Below are 18,173 nucleotides of genomic sequence, written 5' to 3'. Positions count from 1 at the left end.
CAAACACTTTTTTCCTCAGGCGGCCTAAGGCTGCACTGGCGCATGGAGGCAGTGTTGAATCTCGTCGTCAATGTCTGCTCTTGTTGATAAGAGGCTCCCGAGGTATGGGAAATGGTCCACGTTGTCCAGGGCCGCGCCGTGGATCTTGATGACTGAGGGGCAGTGCTGAGAGGCGAGGACAGGGTGGTGGAGGACCTTAGTCTTACTGATGTTTAGCGTAGGGCCCATGCTTTCGTATAAAATATAAAAACAGATAGCAAGAGTTTTTATAGGTACATAAAAAGGAAAAGAATGGCTAAAGTAAATGTTGGCCCCTTAGAGGACGAGACCGGGGAATTAGTAATGGGGAACATGGAGATGGCAGAAACTCTGAACAAATATTTTGTATCAATCTTTACGGTAAAGGACACTAACAATATTCCAACAGTGGATAGTCAAGAGGCTATGGGGGGGAGGAACGTAACACAATCACAATCACTAAGGAGGTGGTACTCAGTAAGATAATGGGACTAAAGGCAGATAAATTCCTTGGACCTGATGGCTTGCATCCTAGGGCTTTAAGAGAAGTAGTGGCAGAGATAATTTACCAAAATTCCCTGGATTCTTGGGAGATCCCAGCAGATTGGAAAGCTGCAAATGTAACACCACTATTTAAAAAAAGGAGGCAGACAAAAAGCAGGAAACTATAGATCAGTTAGCCTAACATCTGTGGTTGGGAAGATGTTGGAGTCCATTATTAAAGAAGCAATAGCAGGACATCTAAAAAAGCAAAATTCGGTCAGGCAGAGTCAGCATGGATTTATGAAGGGGAAGTTATGTTTGACAAATTTGCTGGAGCTCTTTGAGGATGTAACGAACAGGATGGATAAAGGGGAACCAGTGGATGTGGTGTATTTGGACTTCCAGAAGGCATTTGACAAGGTGCCACATAAAAGGTTACTGCACAAGATAAAAGTTCACGGGGTTGGGAGTAATGTATTAGCAAGGATAAAGGATTGGCTAACTAAGAGAGTCAGGATAAATGTTTCATTCTCTGGTTGGCAATCAGAGAATGGGGTGCTGCAGGGATCAGTGCTGGGTCCTCAACTATTTACAATCTATATTAATGACTTGGAAGAAGGGACTGAGTGTAACGTAGCCAAGTTTGCTGACGATACAAAGATGGGAGGAAAAGCAATATGTGAGGAGGACACAAAAAATCCACAAAAGGACATAGACAGGCTAAGTGAGTGGGCAAAAATTTGGCAGATGGAGTATAATGTTGGAAAATGTGAGGTCATGCACTTTGGCAGAAAAATATCGAAGAACAAGTTATTATTTAAATGGAGAAAGATTACAAAGTGCCGCAGTACAGTGGGACCTGGGAGTACTTGTGCAGGAAACACAAAAGGATGGTATGCAGGTACAGCAAGTGATCAGGAAGGCCAATGGTATCTTGGCCTTTATTGCAAAGGGGATGGAGTATAAAAGCAGGGAAGTCTTGCTACAGCTATATAAGGTATTGGTGAGGCCACACCTGGAATACTGCGTGCCGTTTTGGTTTCCATATTTACGAAGGGATATACTTGCTTTGGAGGCAGTTCAGAGAAGGTTCACTAGATTGATTCCGGAGATGAGGGGTTGATTTATGAGGAGGTTGGGCCTCTACTCATTGGAATTCAGAAGAAAGTGCGGTGATCTTATTGAAACGAATATTATGAGGGGGCTTGACAAGGTGGATGCAGAGAGAATGTTTCCACTGATGGGGGAGACTCGAACGAGAAGGCATGATCTTAGAACAAGGGACCACCCATTTAAAACAGAGATGAGGAGAAATTTCTTCCCTCAGAGGGTTGTAAATCTGTGGAATTCGCTAACTCAGAGAGCTGTAGAAGCTGGGACATTGAATAAATTTAAGACAGAAATAGACAGTTTCTTAAATGATAAGGGGATAAGAGGTTATGGGGAGCGGGTAGGGAAGTGGAGCTGAGTCCATGATCAGATCAGCCATGGTCTTATTGAATGGCGGAGCAGGCTCAAGGGACCGTATGGCCTACTCCTGTTCTTATTTCTTATGTTCTTATGTACACCTCGGTGAATATGTTGACTATAACTTGGAGTTCAGCCTCTGTAGTGCACAGACTCAGGCGTCGCCCGCGTACCGTAGCTCGATGACAGAGGTTGGGGTGGTCTTGCCCTGGCTTGGAGACGGTGAAGGTTGAACAGGTTCCCACTGGTTCTGTAGTTTAATTCCACTCCAGCGGGGACCTTGTTGACTGTGAGGTAGAGCATGGCAGTGAGGAAGATTGAGAAGAGGGTTGGGGCGATGACGCAGCCCTGTTTGACACCGGTCCAGACGTGGATTGAGTCTGTAATGGATCCGTTGGTAAGGATCACGGCCTGCATGTCGTTGTGGAGCAGGCGGAGGATAGTAACAAACTTTTGGGGACATCCGAAACGGAGGAGGACATTCCATAGACCCTTGTGGTTGACAGTGTCAAAGGCCTTTATAATGTCGAAGAAGGCCATGTATAAGGGCTGGCGCTGTTCCCTGCATTTTTTCCAGCAGCTGTCGCGCTGCAAAAGTCATGTCCGTTGTGCTCCGTAGGTTATAAGATGGCTGCCAGAGTGTCAGCTCTCGAGGGAGCTCCCCTGCCAAACAACTCCCATCTTCTGCCATCCGGCAACTTTCCACCCTCAACCTCCCCCCTCCCACTGTCTAAACTTGCCCTAGCTCTAATAGACCCTAACAGGGGGTGCATTCACTCAAATCCTTATTTTAAACCCAACCCTGCGAATCCCACAAGTTTGGGCCTACCTCAGGCTTCCCACCACACCACCCATCGGCAAAGACGACCGGACTGCCACTGATGACCGGGCCTCTTGCAGCGGCAACCTGAACCTCTTCCCCCTTCAGTGGCCTCCTCCTCGGCATCGACTCACCTACCTCACCCGATCCCCGACGACGCCCGGCGAACCAGGTGAGCCTCCGACCAGACGATTGGGCCTCCACCCCTCAATGGCAATTGGAACACCTCCAGCGGCAGCAAATGGGCCTCTCCTCCTCGATGATGGCTGGATCTCTCCTTCCCCACAGGTGACCTCCTCCTCAACGGCGACCGGGTCCCCCTCTCCTACGATGGTGGTTGGCCTCCTCTCCTCCTTCAGCGGTGACTGGACCTCTCCTTCCCCACTGGTGACCTGGCCTCCTCTTCTCCTCCAGCACGTGGCGAGTACCATGACTGTTCCCACCCTGACCTTCCAATACATCAATGAGGTCACGGTGCATCACTGTGCTTTCCCTGGAAATTTCCACCAGGTCCAGCTCAATGTCTGCCTCTCTTTGAGCAAGACCGACTCTGCCAACTCAACCTCCGGAGAGCTTCCTGCGGGATTCCACTCCGGCACTGCGTTGCTGTAGGCCACTGGGGCCAGGAGCCTCCGACTCCTCAAACCCCGGGAAGTCAGCTTCATTGAATGAACTAAGATGAACTAGTTCCCAAATGAACTAAGTCCCGATGGGACAACTCTGCTCCACATCCGTCAGAGGGAGCATTTAAGGCCGCCCCTGCCTGACCGTGGTTGCTACCTCCAGTTGTAGGAGCGCTTGCACTGAAAAGATAAAAATGGGAAGTGTTAAAAAAAGGGTCTATCTGCTGTTGTGACACATATGCCTACCAAAGTAGTTTAGGCTATACTGTGTGAATGTTCTAGAGGCCTCTGTCTAATCTGCTTGGATCTTGCATGTGCATCGTCAGCATGTTTCGCAGGTAACAAGCATCTAACACGAGGTCTGTAAGTGATCTTTCAGAAAGCGATGGGAGCAGTTGCGGTGCATTGCGATGGACGATGTCAATAAAAAGCATTGTGTGCATAGATCATTCAAAGCCAATAGGATGCCGAAGTAAGCCTTCCTTTTTGTTATGCATTGTGAGAGGCACCCCACAGAGTGTTGAAAGGGACAAAAAACATCAGAAACCTCAGATAGTGTGTGAGATTAATCTTAGAAGTCATGGAGACTTGCATAGATGAAAATGGTACTCGCCCTAATAATCCTCGTGAGGTCGTTGAACTTCTTTCGGCACTGTGTGCCAGTCCTGGGCACAGTATCTGCAGCAGACACCTCCCGTGCTATGTCCCTTCAAATCCGCTTGAACACAGGAGGCCGTGGTCTGGATCCTCCTGGAAGGTGGAGTGTGGACCATTTCCTCCCCACCGCGCCCACCAACGCGTCACTGGCCTCATGGGTGAAGTGTCTGGAATGCTGCCTTCCCTCCTGCTCTTCCCTCTCAGCAGATGGCGGAAGTGGGCCTGTTTAAAAGCGCATGCCGCGCCCTGTATTAGTATTTGCGACCAGAAAAGAAATCAGGAGGAAAAAAAAAAATTTAAAACCGCATGCGCAAGATGGCTGCCTCCTTCAACGGCGAAAGTTTCATTTTGGGCGCACAAAGTCAGTCATGCAGCACCTGCCTTACTCCTCCGGAGCATTTCTTTGGCGAAAATTCCTGACGAGGATACAAACTTTTTCCCGCCGCAAACTTATGCACTCTGCTGCAAATTGTGCCCCAAAATTCTAAAAGCCGAAAATCCAGTCCTAAACACATTCAAAACTTGAAAAATGAATTAAATAAAACACAACAGAGATGGCGGGGTCAGCGAAGTGTTGCAGCTGCAACATGTGGGATCTGGTGGACACCAGTGTGATCCACGGCGACTACACGGCAGTAAGTGTCTGCAGCTCGAGGAACTTTTGCTCCGTGTTGATGAGCTGGGGTCCGAGCTTCAGACACTGCGACACATCAGGGAGGGGGAGAGTTACCTGGACACTGTGTTCCAGGAGGCAGTCACACCCCTTGGGTTAAATCATTCAAATTTGGTCCGTGGTCAGGGACAGGAGGGTGACTATGAGTGAGGTAGGTATGGGGATCCAGGGTGAAGTGATGGAGGAGCCTCAGCCCTTGCTCTTGTCCAACAGGTTCAAGGTTCTTACTCCCCGAGTGGACGAGAGCAGAGACTGCAGGGAGGATGAGTAAACTGACCACAGCACCGTGGTACAGGAGGCCATTCAAGTCGGGGGAGTAAAAAGAAATGCTGTAGTGGTAGGGGACAGTATAGTTAGGGGGATAGATACTGTTCTCTGCAGCCGAGAGCATGAGTCCCGAAGGCTGTGTTGCCTGCCCGGTGCCAAGGTTAAGGACATCTCCTCTAATATGGTGGACTCTCTGATCTGTTTGTCCCTATGCCAATTTGCGCGTGGCTCAGGTATTTATCCAGAAATTATTACCTTTGAGGTTCTGCTTATTAATTTAGACCCCAACTCCTCAAACTCCCTCAAAAGAACATCATTCTTAGTTCTACCTATGTCATTGGTTCGTGCCTGGACCATGACAACTGGATCCTTCCCCTTCCACTCCAGGTTCTCTTGTATCCGCAAGGAGATATCCTTAACCCTGGCAACACACCTTCGGTACTCCCTGTTGCTACTGCAGAGAACGGTATCTATCCCCCTGACTATACTGTCACCTACCACTACCACATTCCTTTTACTTCCCCACTTGAACAGCCTCCTGTACCACAGTGCTGTGGTCAGTTTGTCCATCTCCCTGCAGTCCTTGTTCTCATACATACAGGCAGAAAGCACCTTGTATGAGTGAATGAATGAATGAATTAATTAATTAATAGCACAGATAGTATTAATAGGTTTGATCTAACAGCCATTACAGAGACGCGGTTGCAAAGTGACCAAGGTTGGGAACTAAATATTCCAGGAAACTTAACTTTTAGAAGAGACAGGCAAATTGGAAAAGGAGATGAGGTAGTCCTCATAATAAAGGATGGGATAAAGACAGTAGAGAGAAAGGATCTTAGCTCGGAAAATCAAGAAGTAGAATCAGTTTGGGTGGAGCTAAAAAAAACAGCAAGAGGCAGAAAACATTGGTGGGTGTTGTTTATAAGCCCTCAAACAGTAGTTGTAATGTAGGGCAGAGTATAAATCAGGAAATTAGAGGCGGATGTAACAAGGGTAATAAGGTAATGATGGGGGACTTTAATCTACATATCGGGCTAGATTTTCGGCTTTTGGGGTTTTTCGGCGAAGACGGTAGTGATACGTGAAACTTACCGTCCTTAGGCCGAACTTTCGGCCTTGACAGGCGCATCAGTAAGGGAGGCGTTGCACAAGCATTTGCGGCGCAAAACGCGAGTTTCGGCAACTTTAGTGCGGTGCCAGGAGCACTGCGAAAGAGGCTTTGGGATGGGGAAAAAAATCCAAAAAACATTTACAAGACCCTTAACTATGTAATCGCTGCAAAAAAATAAAAACTTTAACTTACCTTTTTTGCAGGTTTTCGTACCTACCGCTGCCGGCAGGGTGCACCGACAGGTTTGACCTGTCGCAATTCTGGGCGTGGCATAATGGTCGGGAGAGTGCCGAGTCTTGGATGCAAACGCAATCTGAGTCATTGCACATCATTACACGTCGGTGCACTTCTCCCCGGCAGTACTTGGAAGCGCCACTGCAAACAGGTACCCGAGGATCCCACCCAGGCTTGGTGACCAGGTATTAGCTGCGGAAACATAGAAACATGGAAAATAGGTGCAGGATCAGGCCATTCGGCCCTTCGAGCCTGCACTGCCATTCAATGAGTTCATGGCTGAACATGCAACTTCAGTACCCCCTTCCTGCTTTCTCGTCATACCCCTTGATCCCCTAGGACTATATCTAACTCCTTTTTGAATATATTTAGTGAATTGGCCTCACCAACTTTCTGCGGTAGAGAATTCCACAGGTTCACCACTCTCTGGGTGAAGAAGTTTCTCCTCATCTCGGTCCTTAGACTGTGATCCCTGCTTCTGGACTTCCCCAACATTGGGAACATTCTTCCTGTATCTAACCTGTCTAAACCTGTCAGAATTTTAAACGTTTCTATGAGATCCTCTCTCATTCTTCTGAACTCCAGTGAATACAAGCCCAGTTGATCCAGTCTTTCTTGATATGTCAGTCCCGCCATCCCAGGAATCAGTCTGGTGAACCTTCGCTGCACTCTCTCAATAGCAAGAATGTCCTTCCTCAGGTTAGGAGACCAAAACTGTACACAATACTCCAGGTGTGGCCTCACCAATGCCCTGTACAACTGTAGTAACACCTCCCTGCCCCTGTACGCAAATCCCCTCACTATGAAGGCCAACATGCCATTTGCTTTCTTAACCGCCTGCTGTACCTGCATGCCAACCTTCAATGACTGATGTACCATGACACCCTGGTCTCGTTGCACCTCCCCTTTTCCTAATCTGTCACCATTCAGATAATAGTCTGTCTCTCTGTTTTTACCACCAAAGTGGATAACCTCACATTTATCCACATTATACTTCATCTGCCATGCATTTGCCCACTCACCTAACCTATCCAAGTCACTCTGCAGCCTCATAGCATCCTCCTCGCAGCTCACACCTCGAATCCTATGTGCTTTAACTTTGCACATTAATCTCTTGTGTGGGACCTTGTCGAAAGCCTTCTGAAAGTCCAAATACACGACATCAACTGGTTCTCCCTTGTCCACTCTACTGGAAACATCCTCAAAAAATTCCACAAGATTTGTCAAGCATGATTATCCTTTCACAAATCCATGCTGACTTGGACCTATCATATCACCTCTTTCCAAATGCACTGCTGTGACATCCTTAATAATTGATTCCATCATTTTACCCACTACCGATGTCAGGCTGACCGGTCAAAAATTCCCTGTTTTCTCTCTCCCTCCTTTTTTAAAAAGTGGGGTTACATTGGCTACCCTCCACTCCATAGGAACTGATCCAGAGTCTATGGAATGTTGGGAAATGACTGTCAATGCATTCCCTATTTCCCCTGATTCTGACTGCAGGGGACCTACATTTGTCTTTACTAACCTTTTTCTCTTTACATATCTATAGAAGTTTTTGCAGTCCGTCTTAATGTTCCCTGCATGCTTCCTCTCGTACTCTATTTTCCCTGCCCTAATCAAACCCTTCGTCCTCCTCTGCTGAGTTCTAAATTTCTCCCAGTCCCTGGGTTCGCTGCTATTTCTGGCCAATTTGTATGCCACTTCCTTGGCTTTAATACTATCCCTGATTTCCCTTGATACCCACGGTTGAGCCACCTTCCCTTTTTTATTTTTACGCCAGACAGGGATGTACAATTGTTGTAGTTCATCCATGCGGTCTCTAAATGTCTGCCATTGCCCATCCACTGTCAACCCCTTAAGCATCATTCGCCAATCTATTCTAGCCAATTCACGCCTCATACCTTCAAAGTTATCCTTCTTTAAGTTCTGGACCATGGTCTCTGAATTAACTGTTTCATTCTCCATCCTAATGTAGAATTCCACCATATTATGGTCACTCTTCCCCAAGGGGTCTCGCACAACGAGATTGCTAATGAATCCTCTCTCATTACACGACACCCAGTCTATGATGGCCTCCCCCCTAGTTGGTCCCTTGACATATTGGTCTAGAAAACCATCCCTTATGCACTCCAGGTCAAATCACGGCAAAAACCCAGTCACAAACTTCACAAAAGTCCGGCGCTGGGCAACCCAAATTTGCAGTCATAATGTGGAGGACGAATTCATGGAATGTAGGAATGTATACAAGAGAGTTTTCTAGATCAGTATGTTGAGGAACCAGCAAGGGAACTGGCTATTTTAGATCTAGTATTGTGCAATGAGAAAGGGTTAATTAAAAACCTTGTGGTTAAGGGGCCCTTCGGGAAGAGTGACCATAATATGATAGAATTTTATATTAAGTTTGAAAGTGATTTAGTTAAATCCGAAACTAGGGTCTTAAATTTATTTTCTATGTTTCTATGTTTCTATGTCTATAAAGCAAACTAGGTAGGTATGAGGGGCAAGTTGGCTTAGGTAGATTGGGAAACTATATTAAAAGGTATGAGGGTAGATGAGTAATTGCTAATATTTAAAGAATTAATATATAATTTACAACAAATATACATCCCTTTAAGGCACAAAAACCCCGCAGGAAAAGTGTCCCAACCATGGCTAACAAGAGAAGTTAAAGATAGTATTAGATCAAAGTAAGAGTAAGAGCCAAAAAGAGCAGTAAACCTGAGGATTGGGAATATTTTTAGAATTCAGCAAAGGAGGACCAAAAAATTGATAAAGAAAGAGAAAATAGAGTATGAGAGCAAACTAGCGAGAGACATAAAAACAGACTATAAAAGCTTCTATAGGTATGTAAAAAGGAAAAGATTAGCAAAAGTGAATGTGGGTCCCTTACAAACTGAGACAGGAGAAATTATAATGGAGAATAAGGAAATGGCAGCAAAATTAAACAAATACTTTGGGGCAAAATTGCCCTGCAACCCGATTTGAGTCGGTAACCTTCTGGGGCTGGGACTTTTAGCACCCGGTGCAGATGTCCTGCCCCATCGCAGAATTGGCCTCACCGCCCATCAAAAGAAGCGGAGTGCAATCTCGCGCCCTCCACTTACTTTGGGGGTGGTAAGCGGAGCGCTACTGGGGCAGCGACGCGCTTCAACGCCCCTCTCCTTCGATTAAAGGGGAGAGCCGCTGTACACTCTGCTTCCACTAGGCCACTAGGACAGCATGTGACTGGGCCTGCAGCCCGGCACCCAAGACGGATTGCTGGGCTGCACGATGGCGGCCATGCTAGGGTCGCCATCGTTGAGCCGACCCGCGAGTTGACCGACAAAAAAAGATGGCAGCCCGGGAAGCTAGCGCCCTCCCCTTTAAGGAGTGCCCTGAGTGCGGATGTCCGCCAGCATTGCAACCCGAGAACCCGAGAGACATCCGCTCAGGCCAGCCTCATGGCCCGCGGGGCAATTTCCCCCACGGGGCGTTAAGGGATTGGCACGGGGCGGTCAGGTGTCGCCGCGCACGGCGATGACATCACCGCCGGTTGTGCAGTGGCCCGGGCCGCTAACAGTGGGGCGCCCCACTGCCATGGCAGCACCTCTGCAAACTCCCAGACAATTTCCCGGTTAGCGGCAGCGCCCCCTTCCCCTGAGCGAACAGTGTCTTGCACCCTGTTAGTGCCTCCCAGAGACGCTAATGGTGCTATAAAATGGTACTATAAAAAGGGGCAATTTCAGCCCCTTTGTGTCTCTCTTCATGGGAGAAGACCCAAAAAACCTCCCAGAAATAATGGAGAACCAAGGGTCTAGCGAGAATGAGGAACTAAAAGAAATTAATATTAGTAAAAAAAATAGTACTGGAGGAATTAATAGGACTGAAAGCCAATAAATCCCCTGGACCTGATGATCTGCATCCTAGGATTTTGAAAGAGGTGGCTATTGAAATAGTGAATGCATTGGTTGTCATATTGCAAAATTCCATCGATTCTAGAATGGTTCCCATGGATTGGAAGGTAGCTAATGTAACCCAGCTATTTGAGAAAGGAAGAAGAGAGATAACGAGGAACTACAGACCAGTTAGCCTGACATCGTAGGGAACATATTTGAATCTATTATTAAGGACGTGGTAACAGGGCACTAAGAAAATAATAATAGAATTGGGCAGAGTCAACATGGGTTTATGAAAGGGAAATCATGGTTGACAAATCTGTTAGAGTTTTTTGAGGTTGTAACTTGCAGAATAGATGAGGGGGAACCAGTGGATGCAGTGTCTTTAGATTTTCAGAAGGCATTCAATAAGGTGCCACAAAAGAGGTTATTACACAAAATTAGGGCTCATGGGATCGGGAATAATATACTAGCATGGACTGAGGATTGGTTAACGGACAGAAAACAGAAAGTAGGAATAAACGCATCATTTTCAGGTTGGCAAACTGTAACTAGTGGGGTACCGCAAGGATCAGTGCTTGGGCCCCAGCTATTCACAATCTATATCAATGATTTGGATGAGGGAACCAATATAATATATCCAAGTTTGTTGATGATACAAAGCAAGGTGGAAATGTAGATATAGACAGGCTAATTGAGTGGGCAAGAACATAGCAAATGGAATATAATCTGGAAAAATGTGAAGTTATGTTGGCCTTTATTACAAGAGGATTTGAGTATAAGATTAACGATATCTTATTGCAATTATATAGGGCCCTGGTGAGACCACACTTTGAGTATTGTGTACAGTTTAGGTCTCTTTACCTAAGGAAGGATATACTTGCCATAGAGGGAGTGCAACGAAGGTTCACCAGACTGATTCCTGGGATGGGAGGGATTGTCTTATGAGGAGAGACAGAGTAGACTAGGTCTATATTCTCTAGAGTTTAGAAGAATGAGAGTTGATCCCATTGAAACATACATCTTACAGGGTTTGACAGGGTAGATGCAGTGAGGATGTTTCCCCAGGCTGGGGAATCTAGAACCAGGGGTCACAGTCTCAGAATAAGGGTTCGGCCATTTAAGATTGAGATGAAGAGAAATGTCTTTACTCAAAGGGTGGTGAATCTTTAAAATTCTCTACACCAGAGGGCTGTGGATGCTCAGTTGTAAAGTATATTCAAGACAATAATCAATAGATTTTTGGATATTAAAGGAATCAACGGATATGGGGACAGTGCAGGAAAGTGGAGTTGAGGCAGAAGATCAGCCATGATCTTATTAAATGGCAGAGCAGGTTCGAGGGGCCGAATGGCCGACTCCTGATCCTAATTCTTATGTACCTGTTGGACAAGGTCAAGGGCTGAGGCTCCTCCACCGGGGTTACCCGAGGTCCTCATACCTGTCTGACGTTCAGTCACATCCTCTTATCTAAAGAACTACTGAGCCTAAAGGGTGTGACTGCCTCATAAGGACATAAGAATTAGAAACATAGAAACATAGAAAATAGATGCAGGAGTAGGCCATTCGGCCCTTCTAGCCTGCACCGCCATTCAATGAGTTCATGGCTGAACATGCAACTTCAGTACCCCATTCCTGCTTTCTCACCATACCCCTTGATTCCCCTAGTAGTAAGGACTTCATCTAACTCCTTTTTGAATATATTTAGTGAATTGGCCTCAACAACTTTCTGTGGTAGAGAATTCCACAGGTTCACCACTCTCTGGGTGAAGAAATTCCTCCTCATCTCGGTCCTAAATGGCTTCCCCCTTATCCTTAGACTGTGTCCCCTGGTTCTGGACTTCCCCAACATTGGGAACATTCTTCCTGCATCTAACCTGTCTAACCCCGTCAGAATTTTAAACGTTTCTATGAGGTCCCCTCTCCTTCTTCTGAACTCCAGTGAATACAAGCCCAGTTGATCCAGTCTTTCTTGATAGATCAGTCCCGCCATCCCGGGAATCAATCTGGTGAACCTTCGCTGCACTCCCTCAGTAGCAAGAATGTCCTTCCTCAGGTTAGGAGACCAAAACTGTACACAGTACTCCAGGTGTGGCCTCACCAAGGCCCTGTACAATTGTAGCAACACCTCCCTGCCCTTGTACTCAAATCCCCTCGCTATGAAGGCCAACATGCCATTAGGAGCATAGAAACATAGAAACATAGAAAATAGGTGCAGGAGCAGGCCATTCAGCCCTTCTAGCCTGCACCGCCATTCAATGAGTTAATGGCTGAACATGAAACTTCAGTACCCCCTTCCTGCTTTCTCGCCATACCCCTTGATCCCCCGAGTAGTAAGGACTTCATCTAACTCCCTTTTGAATATATTTAGTGAATTGGCCTCAACTACTTTCTGTGGTAGAGAATTCCACAGGTTCACCACTCTCTGGGTGAAGAAATTCCTCCTCATTTCGGTCCTAAATGGCTTACCCCTTATCCTTAGACTGTGACCCCTGGTTCTGGACTTCCCCAACATTGGGAACATTCTTCCTGCATCGAACCTGTCTAGACCCGTCAGAATTTTAAACGTTTCTATGAGGTCCCCTCTCATTCTTCTGAACTCCAATGAATACAAGCCCAGTTGATCCAGTCTTTCTTGATAGGTCAGTCCCACCATCCCGGGAATCAGTCTGGTGAATCTTCGCTGCACTCCCTCAATAGCAAGAATGTCCTTCCTCAAGTTAGGAGACCAAAACTGTACACAATACTCCAGGTGTGGCCTCACCAAGGCCCTGTACAACTGTAGCAACACCTCCCTGCCCCTGTACTCAAATCCCCTCGCTATGAAGGCCAACATGCCATTTGCTTTCTTAACCGCCTGCTGTACCTGCATGCCAACCTTCAATGACTGATGTACCATGACACCCAGGTCTCGTTGCACCTCCCCTTTTCCTAATCTGTCACCATTCAAATAATAGTCTGTCTCTCTGTTTTTACCACCAAAGTGGATAACCTCACATTTATCCACATTATACTTCATCTGCCATGCATTTGCCCACTCACCTAACCTATCCAAGTCACTCTGCAGCCTCATAGCATCCTCCTCGCAGCTCACACTGCCACCCAACTTAGTGTCATCCGCAAATTTGGAGATACTGCATTTAATCCCCTCGTCTAAATCATTAATGTACAATGTAAACAGCTGGGGCCCCAGCAAAGAACCTTGCGGTACCCCACTAGTCACTGCCTGCCATTCTGAAAAGTACCCATTTACTCCTACTCTTTGCTTCCTGTCTGACATCCAGTTCTCAATCCACGTCAGCACACTACCCCCAATCCCATGTGCTTTAACTTTGCACATTAATCTCTTGTGTGGGACCTTGTCGAAAGCCTTCTGAAAGTCCAAATATACCACATCAACTGGTTCTCCTTTGTCCACTTTACTGGAAACATCCTCAAAAAATTCCAGAAGATTTGTCAAGCATGATTTCCCTTTCACAAATCCATGCTGACTTGGACCTATCATGTCACCTCTTTCCAAATGTACTGCTATGACATCCTTAATAATTGATTCCATCATTTTACCCACTAATGAGGTCAGGCTGACCGGTCTATAATTCCCTGTTTTCTCTCTCCCTCCTTTTTTAAAAAGTGGGGTTACATTGGCTACCCTCCACTCGATAGGAACTGATCCAGAGTCAATGGAATGTTGGAAAATGACTGTCAATGCATCCGCTATTTCCAAGGCCACCTCATTAAGTACTCTGGGATGCAGTCCATCAGGCCCTGGGGATTTATCGGCCTTCAATCCCATCAATTTCTCTAACACAATTTCCCGACTAATAAAGATTTCCCTCAGTTCCTCCTACTTACTAGACCCTCTGACCCCTTTTATATCCGGAAGGTTGTTTGTGTCCTCCTTAGTGAATACCGAACCAAAGTACTTGTTCAATTGTCTGCCATTTCTTTGTTCCCCGTTATTCTGACTGCAGGGGACCTATGTTTGTCTTTACTAACCTTTTTCTCTACATACCTATAGAAACTTTTGCAATCCGCCTTAATGTTCCCTGCAAGCTTCTTCTCGTACTCCATTTTCCCTGCCCTAATCAAACCCTTTGTCCTCCTCTGCTGAGTTCTAAATTTCTCCCAGTCCCCGGGTTCGCTGCTATTTCTGGCCAATTTGTATGCCACTTCCTTGGCTTTAATACTATCCCTGATTTCCCTAGATAGCCACGGTTGAGCCACCTTCCCTTTTTTATTTTTACGCCAGACAGGAATGTACAATTGTTGTAGTTCATCCATGCGGTCTCTAAATGTCTGCCATTGCCCATCCACAGTCAACCCCTTAAGTATCATTCGCCAATCTATCCTAGCCAATTCACGCCTCATACCTTCAAAGTTACCCTTCTTTAAGTTCTGGACCATGGTCTCTGAATTAACTGTATCATTCTCCATCCTAATGCAGAATTCCACCATATTATGGTCACTCTTCCCCAAGGGGCCTCGCACAACGAGATTGCTAATTAATCCTCTCTCATTACACAACACCCAGTCTAAGATGGCCTCCCCCCTAGTTGGTTCCTTGACATATTGGTCTAGAAAACCATCCCTTATGCACTCCAGGAAATCCTCCTCCACCGTATTGCTTCCAGTTTGGCTAGCCCAATCTATGTGCATATTAAAGTCACCCATTATAACTGCTGCACCTTTATTGCATACATCCCTAATTTCCTGTTTGATGCCCTCCCCAACATCACTACTACTGTTTGGAGGTCTGTACACAACTCCCACTAATGTTTTTTGCCCTTTGGTGTTCTGCAGCTCTACCCATATAGATTTCATATCATCCAAGCTAATGTCTTTCCTAACTATTGCATTAATCTCCTCTTTAACCAGCAATGCTACCTCACCTCCTTTTCCTTTTATTCTATCCTTCCTGAATGTTGAATACCCCTGGATGTTGAGTTCCCAGCCCTGATCATCCTGGAGCCACGTCTCCGTAATCCCAATCACATCATATTTGTTAACATGTGTAGACCATACAGCCCCTGAGCCTGTTCCTTCATATTTGTTGAGAATTTTGGAATATATCTTTAAATGCTTATCTACTGTCAGATCTTTTAATCCAAGCCTCCTGGAACAATGTGACCAGGTAACTCTCCCCCTCCCTGATGCATTGCCCTATCTGTTGCTTAGACTCCAGCTCAACAACTCTGAGCCGAAGTTCCTCGAGTTGCAGACACTTACTGCAGATGTGGTTGACTGGGATCACACTGCTCTCCACCAACTCCCACATACTGCTGATGTGGCACATCACCTGCCCTGGCATCCCAATCTAACCTTGTTTTATTTATTTAAAGTTTTTATTCAAACAATTATTTATAGTTATATTAATTCATTAGCTTACTTAGTTAAATTATGAATTTAATAAAGTAATAGTTGTAGTTTCCCAGCTCTTAGTTTAAATCATTGTCCTAGCTTAGAAAGAAAAAAAAACGCTGTAATACTCACCAACCAATCACCGGCCTGCTCTCCTGTGACAGCATTGCTTGATTTTTGGTTTATTTTTGCTTGCTCTCCGCTGCTCCTTTTATCCCACCTCTCCTGCCTCTGGTCCCGCTCTCGCCGCTGGTCTTGAGTCTCCGCTCCTCTCATCCCACCTCTCTTGCCTTTGGTCCCGCTCTCGCCGCTCAAGCCATTCTTTGTGTGCACGTCTAGACAGTGATCAGCATCAGGCTGTTCCACTGTGGGAGGTATAATGATGGAGCTCAATCCTGTGCTCACGCACTGTCTCACAGGGGACACTGAATAGTGATCAGGACCAGGTATCACACTTGACTTTTCCTTTCCCTATCCAAGACCCTTGAGATCAACCCAGAGCATAGCCTGAGCTTGAAGCCTGTGGTTTGTATAGCTCATCATACAATGCTTGTGCCCACCAAACAATTAGTTAGAGTTTGGGGTTTCACCCAAAATATTTTACAAGAGTTCAGAGTGAAAAGGCAGTTTCCATAACCAGAGTCTCTGGCAGTGTTTATCCTTCTGAGTGCTGTGAAGGAACGGAATGCTACAGAACTGATCATTATCCACATTGGAGGTTTAATGCAACAGATGTCCTGTGGAATACCCACCACCTCCTCCCGTCGACTCCAAAATGCAATAAATGTTCCAGCTAAACCCAATGGCCCAGAATTTGCCGGAGCAGGGCATTTCGCAGCATGACCCTTCGGCTCGAATCATTGTTGCCCTGTAACTTGCCGGGAGTGCGAGCTGATAATGACGTGGCGAGGGCAGCGGGGCATCTGGGACCTCAGTGAGAGATGGGCCAACACTCTATCTCCTTAACCAATGAGATTTAAGGATTGAGAAATAAACAGAGGAATGATTGAGAAGGAAATTGGCTAAATTAGAGTAAAATCAGATACCGAAAGAGAAATAGAGGGAAAGAAAGATTGGATTAAGAGGGAGAAAAAAGTGTCAGAAAGGAAAAGTAAGAAAAAAAAATTAATTTAAAATTAAAGCTTTTTAAATCTTTAAGAAGAATTTATTACCTACAGGAATGAGACTCAGCAGTTGAAATTGTTCCCTTTCTGGGCCAGAGAGGTTGATTGGCATTGCATTAGCAATTATCATGTTGTTAAAAGGGCATTCAGAGGCCAAAATTGCCCCTTTCATGTATTTCTTCAGTGCTTCAATTCGAATAACCAAACCAGCCTTTAGTCATATTATTGCTATGTGATAATTAACTTCAGTTCTAGCTTGTTTACATTCAGTTCCAATTGTAATTTACAGTTTTGATTTTTGTTCTGGCTCCCAGTTCCACAAATAGTTTCTATTTATTGATTTGATTTCCCCCCCTCCTCTCCATCCCCGCCCCACGAAGTTCAATGAAACTGTCCATCTGCCATGACACAACACTATTTCCTTGGTGTTTTGGAGGGCAATCATGAAAAGACATCTTCTTGCTGCTTTAAGATTTCATGCAGATGAACTGCTCTTAGAAAATAAAAAGCACCTCTGGGGGCACGATGTAATTTCCGCCTGGGGGAGGGGGGCCCCAGAGGTTTGGGGGCGCTGTCCCAGCAGCGCCACGCCCCGCAATTAGCACCAAGAGCAGGCACGCAATCGGCAATTACGTCATCGCCGTGCGCACCGACCCCTCAACGCCCCAACCCCTTTGGCCCCATGGGTGAAATTGAAGGGGAGACGCATTGTGGAGCATCAGTGCCACGCAGAGCATCCACGTAGTACTGACCTCCTCCACACGGCGCTGGGCCCAGTGCCGTGCCACCGCCCCGGGAGATCCCCTCCAAGGGGCACACGGCCCAACTCCACGTCGGGGGCGGGACTTGCAGACCGAGCGCAGGAAGTCCCGGCCGGGGAAGGTTACCGCTCCAATCAGGGTAAAGGGCAATTTCTAGCCCTTACTGTGTTAAGTATCAGACCTAACTTTCTACACTGAGTTTAATTCAAGTTTAATGTGCAAAGCAGCAAATACTTAAAAATAATGGAGAGGTTTGCGTGAGTCTAACAGCAGAGCGGCGGAAATTGTCCAAGATCTTGTGGTGAGTCACAACTGACGGCATATCCCTTACTTGCCACAAGTTGCTGGATGATTTATGTTTTCATCATCATAGTTTGTACAACATTGCGTACTAATAATGGTTAACACCATTAAACTGGCACAGAAACGAAGTGCACAGAAAACCAGAGCACGGAACTAATAATATATTTTACAAACACACACTGTCAAGGCAGAGGTTAGTAGTGGTAAACATCTGGAACGGATAAGGTTAGTACAAGAAGCAAAGACAGCAATTGACTGGGAGTCAAACAGAACTCACTTCAGCTATGTTGTTTTCGGGGCATCCTAAAGTGACCTACAACCAATGACGCAGTTTTGAAGTTGCAATGTAGGAAACGAGGCAGACAATTAGCACACAGCATAGCTCCCACAAAC

Source organism: Pristiophorus japonicus, chromosome 8 (genome assembly GCF_044704955.1).
Source record: "Pristiophorus japonicus isolate sPriJap1 chromosome 8, sPriJap1.hap1, whole genome shotgun sequence".
Classification (NCBI taxonomy): domain Eukaryota; kingdom Metazoa; phylum Chordata; class Chondrichthyes; family Pristiophoridae; genus Pristiophorus; species Pristiophorus japonicus.
Note: the sequence above shows the minus strand (reverse complement) of the source record.